The sequence below is a fragment of the Phoxinus phoxinus genome (assembly GCF_949152265.1).
Source record: "Phoxinus phoxinus genome assembly, chromosome: 3".
Classification (NCBI taxonomy): domain Eukaryota; kingdom Metazoa; phylum Chordata; class Actinopteri; order Cypriniformes; family Leuciscidae; genus Phoxinus; species Phoxinus phoxinus.
Genome location: NC_136878.1, coordinates 27681348 through 27693910, shown reverse-complemented (window position 1 = coordinate 27693910; position 12563 = coordinate 27681348). Strand labels below are relative to the sequence as shown.

At 36.7% G+C, this 12563-nt stretch overlaps 1 long non-coding RNA gene across 1 annotated transcript; it reads left to right on the top strand.

Annotated features, from left to right (window-relative positions):
- The first annotated feature begins 8267 nt into the window (after positions 1-8267).
- LOC306996050 lies at positions 8268-11401 on the top strand. The gene is made up of 3 exons (XR_013796988.1): positions 8268-8429; positions 9296-9341; positions 10805-11401. It is a non-coding gene; the product is annotated as an uncharacterized lncRNA (long non-coding RNA).
- The last annotated feature ends 1162 nt before the right edge of the window (positions 11402-12563 follow it).

Below are 12563 nucleotides of genomic sequence, written 5' to 3'. Positions count from 1 at the left end.
ATAATTGCGTGCGCAAAAATATCTCAATATTGAACAGAATCTATTTTTTTCCCCCACCACCAAAGCTGTTATCTATTAACTTATTAGCGCAGCGGCCGTCAGCTAACTCTTCACGTCATGTCATCGCACTTATTAGCATCACAAAAAGATATATACAAGAGAAAGATAAAGGAATTAGGAATTATGATCCATATGAAGCACCACAAGTTCTTTTTACAGGCATTAACGTTAAATGTGTAGAAAACTTCCTGACATTGAGTTCGGTGACATTTACGGCTAACTCACCGGAGCTTCATTAAAAGCATAAAAAAGCTTAACGTTAGCAATAGTAGCCTAACGTTACCTGTAATAATTTTTAAACTTGAGTTTACAGGTAACGTAAAAACACAAAACAAAATCACCTGTTTATTGCCGCCAACCACTTGTTTCTCCGTTTTGTTTCTTTTGGGATACGGTATAAAGATATTCCTTTTGTATGATCACGTATCTGATCGCATCCAACTGCACAGCATCGCTCGGACACGATAGGAATATTTCGCGACGAGCTGTAGTATCACCGGCGGTTTAGCATTTTCTATTCCGTCAAGATGGCTGCTCCAAATGGCGTGACGTCACGCGGGACATCCTATACATTTTTTCACTGTTATACGGTAGGGGGCGCTATGACACATCTTAGTACAGAATCTCCGGATCAAAACAGGAGAAGAAGAAGCTGAAACAAGTGATAGAAGATTGTTCACTCAAATGTAAAATAGCGTGATCATCAAACATTAAACAGCGTGTAAATCAAAACTGCTTAATGTTTCCAAATGAAATGAAGCGTAACACATGAAGAGAAAACGACTGTGAAGCTTTGGGGGTGTTGGACTCGATCTACTCCATCTGTGTTTTGATCATCGTTCTGAACCTGATCAAGGCGTAAGCTAGTCTTTGACAAAAATGAGATTTTCTCAACATTTTTGTTTAAAATGTTGCCTTTCTTTATGAAACTTACCAACATTCAAGTGTTGATAAAAAAGGATGCATTAAGCTAATATTTATTTATTTATTAAGTAAAGAACAGTTAAAGGTATTTTTCAAGTATAAAAAAATAAATTTGAACTAGTAGTATATAGGCCTACTGCAAGTGCAAAAATAATATATAAATAGTAAACTATAAGTATAATGTTATGTTCACTTAAAGAAAACTTGAAGTATAAAACTACTAAACTAGTAGTTTACTGAGATTACACTAAAAGAAAACTTGCAAGTATACTTGCAGTATAAAACTACTAAACTAGTAGTTTACTGAGAGTACAATAACAGAGCAAAAATAATATATAATTAGTAAACTACAAGTATGATGTTAAGTTCACTTAAAGAAAACTCGTGGTATAAATCTAGTAGTTTACTGAGAGTGTACTTCAAAGTGTACTTTCATAAACTAAAAATTTGATACAAGTATTAAAATAGTAAACTACTAGTATACTCATAAGTTCACTTGGAGTACAAATGAGAAACGCAATTATGAACTAGTTGTGCACTTAAAGTTTACTACTGTTACACTTATAGTACACTTAAACATACTTTTATATACTTCAAGTGGGCCAATTTAGTCCCAACGGTATTAAAATAGCACACTTATAAGTTTACTACTAGTACATATTGACATTAGTATACTTACTACATAATGTACAGTATACTTAAAAATATACTTGAACATTACTTAAGTATAGATTCAAGATGAATGGCGTGCTCAATCCTTTTTGAGTTTGATTTGGGTGCTCTTCGGTCCAAGGTCGAACATCTTTAAGAGGCAGTGTAGAGAAAAAAATCTCTGATAGCCGAGGCACTCCTTGAATTAAAATGTCTTTATTTATACAAATGACATGTCCTAAATGGACAAATTTAAAATGCCCACGCGTAGCGGCATGGGGCCTTCTTCAGGGCATAGTGAAGCAGATAAAAAAACTGATCTTATAATGACAAAGACATACAAATAGAAGCAAACACAGGTGCTGACAATCAGTATTGAAGGTCTGCAGGTAATTGTTAGGACACGCCTCTCAGTACTAAAGCTATTGGTCACAACAGTAAACAGAAACATGGGCAACAGATAGCATGCATATATATTCATGTACATTGCTAGGGCACGTCTCTCACATGGTTCTCAACACTTAAGCTGTGGTCACAATAATAAACAAAAAAGCAATAGATAGCATACATTCATGCATATATTACTAGGGCACATCTCTCACATGATTCTCAGCAATAAAGCTGTTGGTCACAATGCAAGCAAAAAACAAGCAACATGCATACACATGCATACACATTCATGCATACACATATGTATATACAATACAAAGTGAGTAGTCACAGGAAAGAACAGTGTTACAAAATCACAGAAAAGGTCTATAATCTATCTCCTCATTTAATCCTGGATAGTCCATTGCTTTGAAACTCCATATCCAGAAGGTTTCACGTTGCAATAACTGTTTTAAAATATCACCTCCACGTATTGATTTTTTAATAATTTCAATGCCCTGAATTCTCAAAGATGAAGGGTCACTATGGTGTATTTCTTTATAGTGTTTGGCCATAGGGTAATCTTCGTTGTTGACTCTAATTGCGTATTTGTGTTCATAAAACCGCTCTTTTAGTTTTCTTTTAGTTCTACCTACATAGAAACACCCACATGGGCATTGTAGGCGATAGACCACATATTCAGAGTTACAGTTAATGAAACCATTAGTCTTAAATTCTCTCTGCGTTCTCAGATCACAAAAAATCTTACTTTGAATGACACCCTCACAATGACTGCAAGATCCACACCTATAGGTTCCCCACAACCCTTTTTCTAGCCATGTTTTTTGTCTAGGACCTGGAAGGTAACTTCTTACAAGTTTGTCCCTTATGGATGGTGCCTTCTTGAACACAGTCATAGGCGGCTCTGGAAAAACGTCTTTCAGAATAGAATCACTTTGAATTAACCCCCAATTGGACTTAATTATTTGTTTCATTTCAGAGGCACTACTACTATATTGGGTAACAAAGACAGGTCTAGAATTGTTTTTAGCCATGTCTTTCCTCCGCTTTTTTTTCTTTAGTAGATCAGAGCGTGTTGTGGAGCGTGCTTTTATTATCGCTTTTTCTATTGTCAATGGTGAGTAGCCCCTAGCCCTGAACCTTAATGTCATATCTTGAGCCTGCATTTCAAAATCAGAGTCACTGTTGCAGATGCGTCTAAGACGCTGAAATTGTCCAAAAGGAATGTTATCTTTCAGGCTCCTTAGATGGAAGCTGTCAGCCCTCAATAAAGTGTTTCTGTCTGTGCTTTTCCTATATATTGTTGTTTGCAAAAGACTATTGTCATCTATGGAGATAGTCAAGTCCAAAAAATTAATAGATGTTTTTGAATGTTCAATTGATAGTTTTATATTAGGGTTAGTTGTATTGATGTACTCATGAAACTGCAAAAGTTCTTGCTCATTACCAGACCAAACAAAGAGGATATCATCAATAAAGCGTCCCCAAAATACTATCTTGTCACAGAATTTGTTATTAGATCGATTATATATGTATTGCTCTTCCCAGTGACCTAAAAATAAATTGGCATAATTAGGAGCAAAACATGCACCCATCGCTGTGCCCTTGAGCTGTCTAAAGAAATTACTTAAGTATACTTCATAAAATTAACTTAAAGTATACTTCTTTTTTTCGTAAGGGAAGGAGTATCAAGAATTGCACTTTTGACCTAAGAAATGCACCAAAGCGACTGAGAAAAACTGTATTTGTGTAAGAAGACCGTAGTGGCACCAGGTAACTTTAGGTTACTTACGTAACCTTGGTTCTCTGATAACTGAGTGAGGTATCTGAGATACCGAGCAAATGTTTGAAAGAGAACAATAAAACACATCAAAACTGTTACAGTAATAATGCATACGTTTGCCAGAGACTTTGTGTTTAACACTTTTGTTGCTGAAATACACATGCCTGGCAGCTTATTGTTGACACCAGATCGTTAGTGTCAGTATTTTATGTTTTGACTCATGTCTGTCTGTCTTCAAGAATGTAGGCTAGTGTTGACTAGTAAGGTGGTTATTATCATCCCGCATTAATGACATATGTTGGACGGAGTGACTGATTATAGAAGAATATGTCAGACTGTCATGATAATTAACTTTTTATGTTGTGCTATTTATAGTCAGAAGGGTGACATATACATTTAAAGAAGCATAGCAACTATATTGTAGGCTATTGAGCTTCTGCAACATGATATGTGGCAACCTTATGATTTGAATCTCTTACTTTAACATCTCACATATGTTTTATAGCCTATTGGATACATTTAATCATCTTGTCATATTTGATAGAAATCTTTTTAAATCAAATAATTATTGTTTTTAGCACGCCATCTTGTGTATAAAATGGTAGTTGCAGCTAGGGTTTGGACATTATATAAGAGAGAGAGAGAGAGAGAGAGAAAAAAATGTCTGGCCCTGGGATAAACTTTATTACATACATATGCACCCTCCTCTGATATGAACATAGACTAAATCAGAGAAGATTGTCATGCTTTGGTGACCCTTCTGGACTCATGATGAGACACCACTGCTCCTCCACTTCTGGTTATGGGACTATTTTATAAAATATTGTACTTTCTTTTTTCTACTCTCTCTCTCTCTCCTCCTCAAACAGTCAAGCTGGGAGTCCCTCGTGAGAGGGAGAGAGAGAGAGAGAGTGCGTGCGTGCGTGTGTGTGTGTGTGTGTGTGTGTGTGTGTGTGTGTGTGTGTGTGGTCCTCCTGGTAAACCATTGTTCTTGTGGGGACGTTTTTGGTCCTCCTGAGGAAAACAGCTTATAAATCATACTAATTGAGTTTTTTATTTATTTTGAAAATGTAAACATTTTCTGTGATGGGTAATATACAGTTGTACAGTATAAAAATCATTATGTCTATGGCGAGTCACCATAAAACTTGAAAATCCAACGTGTGTGTTTAATTTAGCTGAAGTGACAAGTTCTCTCTCACACCTGCTCAGCCTGCATCTCTCATTATGTTTATCTTGGTCTGCTCTTTAAACTTAACCATTTTTCATTGCCAATAATTTGTTATGTTAACCCAGTTAACATATGAGGACAGATCTTATAATCAAATTACTATTCATTTATCACAGTTTGGAAAGAAAGATACACATCTGCCTGTTTTGGCCCTAACATTGAAATGCCCATTCTGAGCTGATTATGGGGAATTCATTTGCAAGTGGTTTTGAATTTAGACAATGTGTTATGAATGACTTTTGTTAGTGTAATTTACATGGTCAGATAATTTTTTGTCATGTTTCTTACATTAATTTTTTTTATATTCCAAAATAGCCTAATTTCTTTATATTCTATGCCTGTACAAAGCTAAATGTGTCATGTTTATTTATTATTTCTATTTATTTTATTATGTATAAATGTAATCAATAAATGTAGTTAGCCTAGACCCCTAAAGTGCATGCTATGGGGTACGTTGTCACAATGGAACTTCCCATTTAGGCTACTACCTCTAATATCAGAAAAATATACAATCTAAAGTAAATAAAAGAGCACTTTTCCACAATATGTATTATTAACAGTATTTCAAATGGTGTTATTTTGTTTTTAATGACCTTTCTGCCAAATTTAAACAGCAACTTAATTATAAAACTCAAAGCAATGAATATAAACATGGTAAACCAGTATCACAGAAAAATATCAAACCATTAAAAAATTCTAATACAAAATCACTGTTATATAAAATGCAATTGGACATTTGGTTCAAAATCTTATAGTTGCTCAAATATAGCCCTTGTGACAACTTTATGTTTATGCAGTTGTCATTGTCAGAACAACGTGCTCAAGTGTGGTTAGAGGGTGTCAGAGTCTGAATGGCCACTGGCACACATAAATCACTGGTGTTTTCACAGCTGTTCACACACATTCACATGTTCAAGAAGGCAAAACTACAGGGCGACATGCACATGACCATGAGGAAACACCCACAAGTGTCTACCTGCACATTTTATGTCCCTTAAACCTCATGTCTTTAATGCATCAGAGTTACACAAACAGCCGTCCTGACAGCCAAATGATAGGTGTAATTTACACAGTCTTTGTTTTCTTGCCACCGTGTTGAAGCCACAGGCATTTTTGAGGCTTTTGTTTAGTGTTCACTCACAGTCTCAACATCTTCACCTCGCACAGAGAGAGGAACATGTCTTTAAAGGAGTAATCCAGGCCCCACAACAGTAAAACAAATTATAGTAATAATACATTTCCTCTTACAACCCATTTATTTTGAGAAATAAGTGTAGCTCGTATATGAGTGTGAAAAGCAAGTGTCATCTGTTTACTCCTTTATGATCAGTTTTGTATGCAATGACTCAATGAGGGAACAAGTAAAACTGTTGAAATCATATGACCTCATGCAGAAAGCTAACAAAAGAAAGCATTCTAATGTATTAGCTATATGTGAATGTTTTTAAAAGGAAGGAGTACAAAAATAAAAGTAAAAAAGTGTATTTGTTTGTGCTGCCATTCTTAAACTTAAACATAAGTCAAGTAAGCTTATCTTTACACAAATTCTCAAACAAGCTCATGATCAACAGGTGCTAAAATGACCCCTTGCTTTCATATGCATTGAACTAAAATGAAATGGAGGAAATTAAGTTTTTTTTATTAGCAAAAAGAAGCCAAATCTTCAAAGCCTATTTTCCAGCAGATTGACTAAGATAAAATGCTGGAGATGGAGGTGCCCTGCAGAGATTTGGAAGAATCGGAACACCTCCCCACTTTCTTCAGCCCTACTCATATCCCCCATGGTGTTCCTGTCACGCGATAATGTGCTCCTCTCACCTCTCATTGGGCCCACTCATAGACTGTCACTTCACATGTTCACACACATTAGAGACACAAACATAAGGCGGTCTCCTAAAAAACATCAAGTGTGAATATAGGCCTACTTTGCAAAAATTTCGGGTTAGCAAAAACCTCTTATGAAAAAAATACCTTATGATTGGCTGCATTTATTTGATCAGAATACAATAAAAACAGTAATAGCCTATTGTGTAATTTCAAGTGAAAACTATTTTTGTTTAACTTTAATGTTTACACTTTTTAACAATAGCGTACAAAAATAAAAACAGTTGTGGACATGATGGCAACGTTGGCTCAGCCCCCAATGATTATTATTATTTATATAGGGCTATTATATATATATATACAGTAGCCTAGTTCTCGAATTAAGTAAATCCCTGAATATTTCATTTCTTTTTTTTATAAATATAAAAATAATTATTATTTAAATTATTTTTAAATAATTTCTAATATTCATTAATATTCGTTGAGAAAATAGACAAACTTAATACTAGCTACTGTAGGCTAATGTTCTAGATAAAAATAGCGGGTACCAAAGCACTGATCTGTAACTGCCGTCAGGCCACCGGAAGTGTTCGAGCGTCCATCGCTATCGAGAAAGTTGTAGCAGAGCCCGTCTACGGAGAGCCTGTTCACTCCCTATTAAGTCCTATTGTACCGAATTTTGGTTGTAGTTCCACCAGAGTTCCACTGGGGGCGATCACCCCCGAGTGCAAAATGAATGGGAGTCTATGGGGCTAGACGGCTAAATGTGTCCCTTTCAGCCGATTGCCGTTGAGAAATCTCAGATTTGATTGTAGGTTTGGCAAGTTCAACATGGGTTATAGGTCGAAAATTGAATGAACGAGTACTTATGTCCTTTCGATTTCTTACAGGTTGAGTTGTTGTTGCCCATAACACGCTAGCATTATGCTAATGAACGCTGATTGGTCAGTGAAGGACTGGTTACGACCAGAGATACCGCTTGATGGCATCGTGGTATCCGAAGCGGGAACAGAATGTATTCTAGCAGAAACTCTTCTAGCACGTGTGTTTACCTGTGTCCGCTGTGCTGTCGATGCCTCGAGAGAAAATAAAGTGCAGAGCGCGAAAGCACCACAGTGACTGAAGGATTGCCGTAAAGCAGTATCTCTGGTCGTACGATGTGTATGACGTCATTGACATTTTGAAAGACTTTTTAAAGCAAATAAGTGACTCTAAAAAATCTAACACCCAGCAATGTCCAATTTCTTTGCATCTCCTTTCGAATACAACATTCAAATTACTAGACAAAAAATTATATCTTGAGAATAGTGGATTTTGAGGGATATAGCTCCATAGACCTCCATTCATTCTGCACTCGTCCTGTGAGCGCCCTCATGTGGAATCAGAGTGGAACTGCAACCAGTCAGAAGCCGGAAGTGTAGCGAGAGTGAACCTTCTCCCCTTATTAGACATTCTCTCAAAGTTGCATTTTTTATTTTATTTTGCTATCGAGAGAGGTGATCGATTTACTTACAGCCAAAACATCGACCTAAAATCACCCGATTTGCAGCCTCTCAGTTTTATAATGTATGTATTGATTAATTGTTACTTCAGATGTTATCTGTAATGTTTATGACGTTAATCTTGAAATCGTTAATGTGTCTTAACGTTAACGTTACTGCTGCTTCCGAGTTCCGACCATAGACACATGTAACTTAAGTTAGCTAAGTTAACCGAAACCGACCAATTTCTTTATGTAACGTTACTTTATGTAGAAATTGTCAGCGTTAAATGAATTGTCTGGATAAGTTATGATCAGGTTATGATGATGGCAGTTATAACGTTAACGTTAACTTACAGCTGCCATCATATAACGTTAGCCTATGCAACATATAGTTTGTACTTTGACTTCATATTGATGTAACTTAGCTAACGTTAACTTAGGCCTACATTTTTTAAAATATTTGGCTGCAAGTCTTTTACAATTGTCATAAATTATGTGCACGAGTAAAATTTTACTAAAATAAATTAATAGGAATATGCAAGACAAATATCACGTGACGTTTTCTTACATTTTTGCAGATATTTCCGGTCTGCGATGTAAAACGGGAGAAAATGTCACTTATACAAAACATGGCTTTGCCAGGGTCTAGTGGCTCTTTTCCACTTCAAACTAGCCTTTTCTTATAATCTGGTTATTAACAAACCCTGCGTTTTCCATGAAGTTATTTGGTTTTTCTACAGTGAGCAGATGAAGCTGCATTTCTAAACCTACTGAGCTGTTTATCTATAGACAAGCCTATTTATGCGTGCTTATACAATTATCAGCCCTAGAACTATTATTAAAAAGTTCTTAAAATGACTAAAATGATACAATATGTAATTAAATATGCAAATAATTATTCAAATAATTATGTTTTTGTCACGTCTAAAGTGTCTTTCTCTATATCTAGATGGCTGCACATATTCTGTTGCAGCTGTTGACATCAGCAATGACAGGTACGTGATAATCTACACTCTTACTGTTTCCCTCACTGAACCTAGATTGATGATTTTACCTCTACTCTGTTAATCTAGCTTTTCCATAAACCTGGTCTTGTAAACATACAATGAATATGGTTGGCTCTGTGATATATTCTTCATGTTCCAAGTTGCTTTATAAAAAGTGTCTGCTAAATGCATAAACATGAATGTATGATGCTGTTTTTTTTTCACACTGTGATTGTTTTAATTTAGTGTTTTATAGGTTTAGTTTTCCAGGACATTTTATTTTTTATGTTAGTTTTATGTTATGTAAGGCTTTGTTTGTGTAAAATGTTAATAAAACATTGTTACATATTTTGTGTTCTTTCATAAGAATTAGCTTAATATAGATTCAGATTTCAGCACTTTCAAAATCTGTGACAATGTGTGATAATAGATTGAATATTTTAATTGACTGATAGCACTATTTTAGTTTAACATGCCCGTTTTAGAGAGCGTTAGAGATCACTTGCTTTATTAAGCTCTGGTTTATGAATTTTTGATTACTTTGATACCTGTTAATAAATATAAGTTGTTGTATTCAAATAATTTTTAACTTCTCTAATTAATGGCATTACATGATCGTGTGCCTACTGCCTAAATTTAGAAACAATTTCAGGAGTGATTTATTTCATGTTTACCTAATATACCATATTTACGCACACATAGAAGCATTTAAGAAACGACAAAGTATAATATAATTAGCCTACCGGCCCTTAAATTTGATTGGCTGTACGCTAGAGCTGCACAATTATTGATAAATAAAGAATCACAATTTTTTGTTTCAAATAGATTCTCCCATGATTCTGAATAGACAACTAAAATAACATGTAATTTACTAGAGGGTCTGACAAAATGTGAATTGCTGCAGTCTATCTAACATGTTTACAAATAAATCCGTTTGAATGAATTCATCTCATACTTGACTTGTTTCATTACTGGATGAATAAGCTTTTTTTTTTTTTTACGAATCTCTTGATTCAATTAATGATTCAATGACAAATATATATATATTTTTACAATCACTTGTCGTCACCTGGTGGTGTAACAATGTAATTGATACAATCTTTATATCTGATGCGTCAATTTAATTTCAATTTTGATCACTACCATAGACATCAGTAAGTTATTTATATCCGAACAATACACTTTTATCCCAGTACTTCTGTGATAATTTGAATATTTATAATAGAAATAATGATACTGTGTGAAAAGACTCTTACCTGAATGTTAAACCAAAAGACAAAAGAATGTTACCTGTGATCGTATTTGTCAATGGTTTATACACAGCCGAGTCGCTGTCATTTATAAATGAGATCGTAATCTTTTAACGATTAATCGTGCAGCTCTGCTGGACACTGTTACAAGAGTGCTGAAGAAGGAATGCAGCCTTGTCGTACACCTTTACCATTCTGTGTTTCCTCTTTCTGTTCCAACAGTTGCTTCTTGTGTTGATCGTTCCATCGATGACTTCCACATAATCAATTTAAAGTTTCTTCCAGACAAGTAATTCTGGTGTTGTTGCCGCTGTCACAAGACTGTGATCTTCTGCCAAGAACATCAGGCCAATCCTCTCCTGTCCAGAAGGTGGTTTGTCTCTGTCTGGCACCTCAGCTGAGACCTGTCCACTATGGGTGACCCTACCAGTAGTTGTGAAGTACCAGTGGCGTAGCTCTCAGCATCACTGATGCACACAAGCCCTCACAGCACGTCAAGCTGCAAACCGTGTGAGGGACCCTAACCTACCCTAACCTAACTGTTAAAGGCAACCGCGTATCAACCAACCACTCGAAACATCCTATCAACAACGTATCAATGCAACAAAACCACTCCGAAAGTCCAGCAACTGCACAGCAACAAGCTAACAACCTCTCAGAAAACCTTGCCAAACACGTCAACACCACCCCAAACATTGTGACAACCATGTAGCAATGCGTTAAAAACCACTTAGAACAACTTAGGAGGAGCCGCATAACAACAAAATCACCAAAAGCATCCAAACCATCTCATAGCAGTCTGCTAAAAACATATTCATGAAAAAAAAAAAAAAACTTACTCATCAAACTATAAAACTTACTCTATAATAGCCTACAATATATATACAATATTTACATGCGCAGGCCCTGCTGTGTGATACTCCAGCCTCCATGTGACACTGACCACTCAGTGTCTGGGCTTCTTTCTTCTGGGTTCCTCAGGCAGGGGCTCTTCACTGATGTCCACATGGATTCGTGGAGCGAAGCTGCTTCTGCTGGGTGTGGAGAAGCTCTCGGTGATCAGGACGCGTCCGTCAGGCTGCTCCGTCTCCACCAGTGAAGGGCAGTTGAGGGTTTCCCACAGCCGCTGCTTGATCTTCAGTCCCAGATCAAGGCTGTAGGGACGGTGCCGACCAGACCGTGTCTTCACCATGGGCCCCACCACAGAACTGTAAATGTCCTGGTAGCCCTGCACACTGAAGCCATGGATGGAGACAGGCTCTTCTTGCTGACACACCACGTCCACTGAAGAGACTGAGGCTGCTGGATGGATGTCGGGGAGGACAGCAGCGTTCAGTAGGTAACGCTCTTCTAAACCGCTGGGTCTTTGAACTTCCACAGGGGTGCAGCTGTAATTGTGATCTAGCTTGACTACAGCTGCCAGCTGTGAAAGGTCTTGAATGGAAGAGATGCCCTCCACCAAGAATCCCCTCAGGTGTGTGGGACGAGCCCTGGTTCTTCTTGAGCGACGCTGCTCCATGCTGATGACTCAAGAACAACTCAACAAATTTGACAAATTGAAGAAACTTACCCAACTGAAGAGTTGTGAAGAGCGTGTAGCACGTATGATCAGACTTCAAGATTTCAGGGACAGTTGTTTTGATTTCAAATGTCAACTCCAGTTGCTGTACCAACTGTGTTGTTAGAATGCTGAGGCTCATTTAAATGTAAACAACTCTTGATATCAGCAGTAAGTCAATTAGAGCAGCATAAGCTCTATGTTACATGTACTATATGATTCTCTATCACCATAATCATCTTCAACCACAGTTAGGGTATATATTCCCCTTCTATATGTATGCAGTGGTGTCTATCAAGGCCAGCATTATTAGGAAGTAGGAACTGCTCTGCGTGTGTTGGTCGATCATGAGCAATAGTGTATCTGTATTCATTGCATCTTTTAAGTGAACGAATACTTCTTGTGCTGACTCCTATGTCCTTT